The sequence below is a fragment of the Sciurus carolinensis genome, unplaced genomic scaffold, assembly GCF_902686445.1.
Source record: "Sciurus carolinensis unplaced genomic scaffold, mSciCar1.2, whole genome shotgun sequence".
NCBI classification, from domain to species: Eukaryota; Metazoa; Chordata; class Mammalia; order Rodentia; family Sciuridae; genus Sciurus; species Sciurus carolinensis.
The window spans coordinates 15,525-23,286 of NW_025920625.1; positions in this window are offsets into that span (position 1 = coordinate 15,525).

Genomic DNA, 7,762 nt, shown 5'->3' on the forward strand with positions numbered 1-7,762 from the left:
AATATAACCTCACTGTTACCCCTGACCTGCAAATAATATCCTCATTTGGCATCTTACACTCAAATAAAACCCTCACTCTGGTCTAAGACACTCACATAATATCTTCAATGGTGCTTTTAATACTCATATGATACCAATACTGTTGTCTCTAATATTCACAAACTATACTCACTGCAGCCTCTGACACTTATATAATATCCTGAATTTGACCTCTGATTCATTACACCCTCATTGTGACCTCTCTCATTCACATACCATCAATATGGCCTCTGGTGCTCATTTTAATTCCTCACTATGTCCTCTGAAACTCACATAATAACTTCACTGTACCTTGTGACCATCATTTAATATCCTCACATGGGCTTTGACACTGACATAATATCTGCCTATGTCCTCTGATACTCACACCGTATCCTTCCATGGCTTCTGACACTGATAAAATACTCTCACTGTGTACCCTTACAATGATACAATACCCACACTGTGAGCCTTAACACATAATATTTTAACTTGACCTCTGAAACTAACAATATTCTCATTGTGACCTCATAAACTCATATAGTATTCTCACTGTGGCCTCTAACACTGACATAATATACTCAATGTGATCATAGAAACTTATAATAACCTCACTGTTTTAGTCAGTCACTTTGGTGTTGTGACTAAAAGGATCTAACTACCACAATTGTAGAGGAGAAAAGGTTTATTCTGGGGGCTCACAGTTTCAGAGGTCTCTGTCCATAGAAGGTCAGCTCCATTCCTCAGGGTTCAAGGGGAGGCAGAACATCATGGCAGGAGAGTGTGGCACAGGAAAGCAGCTCACATGATGAACAGAAAACACAGAGAGGGGTCTCCACTTGCCAGATACAAATACATACCCCAAAGTCAAGCCCCTATTTCCACCTCCTCCAGTCACACCTTCCCACTCATTTCCTCTCAGTTAATCCCTATCAAGGAATTAAATCACTAATTGGTTTAAGACTCTCACAACCCAATCATTTATCCCCAGAACATTCTTGTGTTTTCTCACATGTGAGCTTTTGGGGGATACCTCACATCCAAACCATAACATTCCACCCCTGGTCCCCAAAACTTCACAATGCAAAATACATTTTGTCCATTTCCAAGAGTCCCCATAGTATTAACAGTTCTGAGATTGCTCAGAGATCAAATCCAAATTCTTCCCTGAGGCTCAAGGCTATCTTGTATTTTGAGCTCCTGCAAAATTGAAAGCTATCTACAAGTATCCAACATATAATGGTACAGTGTAAATATTTCCATTTACAAAATTAGGGGCATAGAAAGAAGGGATAGGACCAAAACAAGACTCAAATCCAGCCAGGCAAACAAGTTCTGAAGCTCCACATCTGGCATCTGGGGCACAAGGCATCATGATGTCCTCTTCAAAGGGCTTGTATAGTTCCCCCCCTCCCATGGCCTTTTAAGTATATCCCACATAGACTTGTGCCATGAGTCTGCTGAATTCCTGCAGATTTCCTAGGATGATGTCCCATGTTACTGACATTTCTTAATCTCTGGGGTCTCCACTGTAGATTTGGCTTCCTCTTCATATCTCTACACTTTGATTTCTCATGGGGTATCTTCAGGGACTCTGATGCTGCTGCACTTTTGAAGGTCTTCCAGGCCTTCCTTTGAAATCTTGGTGGAAATCTCCATGAACCCCTAATTCCAGCATCATTTATCCCTGCAGAACCAGCACCTCATAGTTGTTGCCAAGTTCTGCCACCTTCTTGAGCAATAGCCAAGTGTCTGGGGACCCTTACTGCAGCAGCCTTTGAGTGTCTGGGTGACTGAGCACATTGAAATAACTTCCTAGGCCTCCTTGGGCAAGTAGGGTGTCCCACTGGTCTCTTAAGAGAATTTTCAAATTTACACCCTTGAGACTGAGTTGGGTGTGGTCCTTCCAACTCCTGAGATGCCTTCAAGCCATCTTTATTGTCTCTAGGCAAAGTCTTTAGCATTTCTTTGGGGGAAGTAATGTCTTTAACAACTGCAACTTCCTTAGCCCTAGTTTTACTCCAGTCTTTCAAGTCCCAATTTTTAAAATCTTTACTCTGCTTTCTGCTCCTGAATATCACAATAAACTTGGCTAAAAATGCCAACAATATTCATCCCATAATTTAGAAATGATTTGGGCCACAATGTCTGCACAATTCATAAAGTTATATAAGTCATAGTAAATATTGGGGCTATAGAAGATAGAAAGGCCATAAAAATATACACATAATAGATGTTACAGAGATAACAGAGGTTACAAGATGACAGAGGCATAGGGGATGTATGATGTGCTCTTCATAGAGGCTACTCATGTCATGGAATTTACACAGATCAGGTCCTTTAAGTTGTTCAGGACATAAGGGTTACACAGTTTATTCTGTTTACACAGTTCATAGAGTCAACTGAGGTCATCAAAGGATTTTCAAATTTCTACAGGTCAAAGAGACTATTCAGACAATTTAAGCCTTGCAAGCCCTAGATGCTATGTGGGTCATACAGGTTGAGATTTTCAGAGAGGTTACTCAGTTTGTAGAGATCCCTCAGGTCATAGAGAGTATGCAGGCAATAGAGGCTACTCAGGTCATGAGGGTTATTCAAGTTGTAGAGGATATACAGGTGATAGATGTCTCTTAGGTAATAGAGGTAAATAGGACCATACAGGCTACATAGCAGCTACTAAGTTCATTTAGGCCATTAAGTTCACAGATGATACTCTAGTCTTAGAGTTTCCTGAGGTTACAAAATATACATAGATATAGAAGTTATTGGTAATAGAGTACTCTCAGGACAAAATCCTCATAGAACACAGAAGATCCTCAGATCAAGAGGGTGTGCAGGTCATAGAAATCATTCAGACAAAAGAGAATTTGTGAGTCATAGAAGCTATGCAAGGAATAGAGGGTATGTTGGTCAGGAAGATATGTAACTCATAGGGGCTACTAAGGTTATTTAAGTGGTTCAGGTCATAGAAACTACTCAGCTCATAGTGTGGCCTTTGAAGTTATCAAGGCTACTCAGGCTATAACTATTACACAGGTCATATAGGCTACTTGGGCCAAAGAGGTTAAAGAGATTACAGAGTCTATACAGGCTGCGCACGGTCACGGTCAGGTCATTAAGCCGGCTGGCGTGCCCCCCTGTGTGTGAGAGCATCATAAAATAAACCATTCGTTGGTTTGCCATCTCCGTGTGATCGTGTCCTCAATCCCGTACGTCTCGTCGTCCTCTGATTGGCAACTCAGAGAAGTCTAGCTGCCCTTCAAGACAAAGAAGCACTGCGGTGCTGCTCGCTTCAGCTGGCGTAGTCGGCAGGATCCCTGGACGAACATCGCGGGTCCGTGGATTGGTAAGGAAATCCCTTAGCCTTAACAGAATATATCTCCCACAGGCCAGTCAGCATATATATATATATATAATAATTCATATATAGTTATATTTATTATCTTGAGTTGATTTACACCCATATTAATATATATATGTTTATTTAATATTTAAACTGAGGCACTTGGCTAACTGAGGTCAGTCTCTAATACCTCTGAAACTCCAAAAGGCACGACCGGGGAAACCTGGTTTAAGACCGGCATTGGTCAGCGAACCTTGACTGAAACTCCAAAAGGCACGACCGGGGAAACCTGGTTTAAGACCGGCATTGGTCAGCGAACCCTGACTGAAACTCCGAAAGGCACGACCGGATGCGTCTGGTTTAAGACTGGCATGGGGGCGTGACACCCGCGCTTCCCACGGTAGCGGACGTCAGGGGGAGTCTGGCAAAGGTAGCGGACGTCGAGGGGAGTCTGGCAAAGGTAGCGGATGAGGGGAGACACACGACCCTAACCGCCAAGTGCACAGTAAATTCTGCTCCAATTCATTTACCTCTAGCCTCAAACAAGTCAACTCAGATAATAATTACAGTAATTATAGCATTAATATCATAATATGATAAGGGACTGGCTTATAAGTAAATATTGCTTCGAGCTAGACAGTTTGTACAAGGGTACCCAGAACGACTCAATCCTTCAGTGGAGAATTAGAATTCTTAAGGTGCGCACCTTGGCAAAATTAATAAGGTTACTCCACTAAGTAGTAAATGAATATGGCCATGGCAAATCTTATTTCAGCGTTTAAGAGATTAAAAATTAAGGAGGATCCTGCAGGTCTCAAACCCCAATCACCTTGGAGAAATAGTGAACGCATAGTCCAAGGGAAGTTTGTTAAGTATAAGAAAGGCACAGACGTTCAAATTCCGTTGAGCAGTCCGGAGAACGTCGAGCCTATCTTGGCTCGAGCCGACAAAAAGGAAATCCCAGGGATATTAATGAAAGTAATAGATGACATACATCAAGATAGAATGAGAGGCAAACGCCTAGTAAAAGAAGCAATACAAAACGCCAGATCCCCCACTATAGTTAACCAGTTATCAAAAATTGCAGACCCAGTGAGCGTAACTAAAACTAACACACCAGCCAGAGGATGGAATGATAAGTCAGAAATAGTAGAAACTAGAGAATTGAACAGACAAGAATTAGCTCAGGCAAGGATAGATTATAGGCAAGGAAATATGTCCGATGCAGATTATATGGTTCACTTATATCAAGGAGGAGCACGATCCCTCCGTTTGAATAATGAAGAATTAGGTCAATTGGCTTTAACACCAGAAAATCCTAATTTGCATGATGCCTTACAAGTAGTACAGGAAAGTGTAATAGGCACCTTTTCATTATGGACGTGAATGTGCATGGCATGGAGGCATGCCTTCCCTATTATAGATTTAGAGCAGTTTCAGGATAAGGTGAGATGGCAAACACCAGAGGAAGGTCTAAAAATGGTTAAGAAAATAGGCACATTACTATGTATTTATGATGATCACGCAGACCATCCTCTCCGCCATCCCTTAAATAAAACCCTTAAAAGGCTAATTCTCAGAGGAGCCCCTTCCACTTTGCAGTTTTCTTTACAAACGGCCATGTCCACCTATAACTCACTCTCAGATGTATATCAATTCCTAAAGGATTGCAGGGAATTGCAACAGAAACCGAAGCTAACGTTCCAGGTCTCTCAAAAACTTCCCCGCCCCCTTGCTCGAGTGGAATCACGGGCCCGATCAACCCGTTGGAATCCATTCTACCGTATTCAACCTAATAGAACCTCAGGGCGACAGGGAAACTTTCTGCAAAATAGATATAGAACACCCACAACCCAGCAACCTTTTTCTGAGATTCGTAGAGCAAAAAACGGACTAGGGGTCCAGCGTTCTGGCCAAACCTGGCACCCCAAGCTCATTTCAGGCCGTTTCAGGGGCCAAAATCAAAGCCCACCTCGTCCCAACTTACCTCCAATCGTAAGAACATCACACCCCCAACCCAGAAGCAATTACAGGATAAACAATCAGCAGTGGAACTTACAAAACAGATTACAACCTTCTCGTTCCACACAAGTAAATTATCGATCCTAGAACTAGATAACAGACCTCACATTTTTGTGACCGGTGATTGTAATGGCACCACTTTTAGTGCCTCCTTTTTAATTGATACAGGCAGCCAAGTAACCATTATTGATCACTCATTGATCCCAGCTGCCAAACCCACATCACAAATCTTGATTCAAGGGATCTCTGGTAATCCCATCCATGCGAATGTGGTATTTGTTAATCTTTATTGCTATGATATCCAAATTCAGTGTGAAGCACTTACATTCGCTGCTCCTGCTAACATTTTAGGTATGGACACCCTACCTCTATTTTTTGGGGAATATTTACCCCTAAAAAAACTCAAGTGCTTTTCTTCCACTATAATGCCAGCAGTGGCTATTAACCCCATTACTTTACCATCCATACCACCCTCTTTTACACCCCAATACCCTCTAAAGGGGTGGACATGAAGAAATTACAAACACACTTAATACTTTGTTAGATAAAGGGATTATTGAGCGCACTACCTCTTTTAATTATAACAGCCCCATCTGGCCTGTAAGGAAACCTAATGGTTCTTGGAGATTCACTGTTGACTATCGGCAGATTAATAAACTTTCCCCTGCCATGCCTGGTCAATTACCCGATGTTGAATCTATTTTTAATTCCATCAGGGAATATGTCCCAACATTTTTTGTTACTATTGACCTCTCTGACATGTTCTTCGCCATTCCATTGGCGGAAGAATCCCGGGATATTACCACGTTCACGTGGAATGCCCAACAGTATCGTTTTACTAGGTTACCTCAGGGCTACAAAAATAGTCCCATCATTGCTCATAATGCCCTCCAAACTTGTTTACCTTGGTCGTCCCTTCCTCCAGACATCAAACTTTTCTCCTATGTGGATGACCTTTTGCTTTGTGCTCATTCAGAGCAGTCAGCAGCTCAGGCCAAAGACATTGTTATCTCGGCATTACAGAATGCAGGATGGTCTGTGAACCCAGATAAAGTTCACGGACCAGCCACCCAAGTGAAGTTCTTAGGTGTACTTTGGTCCACCGAAGGCCCTACTGTGCCCTCGCCAGTCTTGGATAAGTTACTTAACTTACCCCCTCCTAAATCCAAAACAGAAGCGCAACATCTTATTGGCATGTTTGGTTATTGGAGAAATCACATTCCTTTCTTGCAACTTCTTCTGGCACCTATATATAAAGTTACCCGAAAAGCTTCTGATTTCTTGTGGGATATTCCCCAAGTAACTGCTTTTTCCCAAGCTAAAGAGTATATTCAATTATACTCTAAACTCTTCATCCCTCAACCTGCAGATGTTCTTGTTATTGACCTTTTCTTTTTAAATGGTTATGGAACCTGGGGCATTTTTGCTAAGTCTGAAGGCACTTCAAGACCTGTAGGCTTCTATTGCAAACGTTTCCCCTATTCTTCTAATAAATATTCTTTATTTGAAAAGTATGTGTGGACACTTATGACCGCACTACAACATTTTACTTTTGACCTTCACAGACGTGAATTCCTGATTAGGACCCCAGTTGCCCTACTGGATTGGATTAAAATGCCTGATGAGTCCCTCAAAGGACTCCCTATGGAACCTAAGGTCCTTACTTGGAAATGGTTCCTCCAAAATTTGATCTCTCAAGGCCAATTTAAATCCTCCTCCTCCCCAGGCAAACTTTCCGAACTGATAGCGGCTGCTCCTCTTGTACAACCCCCCGACATTTCCCCCGAACGTGTGTTAAAACCTATCGGTCGTTGGGGCCCTAATTCCCCCTCCACCACCAATGTATGGTACACTGATGGCTCAGCTTCAGTACTTAACTCTATAGTCCATTGGAAAGCAGCTGCCTTCAGACCATCGGATGGTTGTGTCCTGGAAGACCAGGGGATGGATAAATCAGCCCAAATTGCTGAATTAATAGCAGTTCTTTTGGCTGTCAGACATTCTGTGAATGAAGGTCACAAGGTAATTCACATATTTTCTGATTCATGGTCAGTTTGCAATGGTATAGCAATATGGTCCTCTAAATGGCTCTTGACTGATTTTACTATAAATGGCAAGCCAGTGTGGGGTCGTGACTGTTGGAAAGAACTTGCTTCTTCCAACATTACCATTCTAATTACTCATGTTGATGCACATACTGGACACACTGACGCCCACTCCAAAAATAACGACATTGTTGATAAAATCGCTAAATCTTATACTCTTAAATTGGCTAACAAAGCGCCTTGGTCCTCAGAACAAATTGGAGACACTAAATTAAAATTAACCAGAAAACCTGACTGGAAATTGGTTAGCAAAGCACCTTGGTCCTCAGAACAA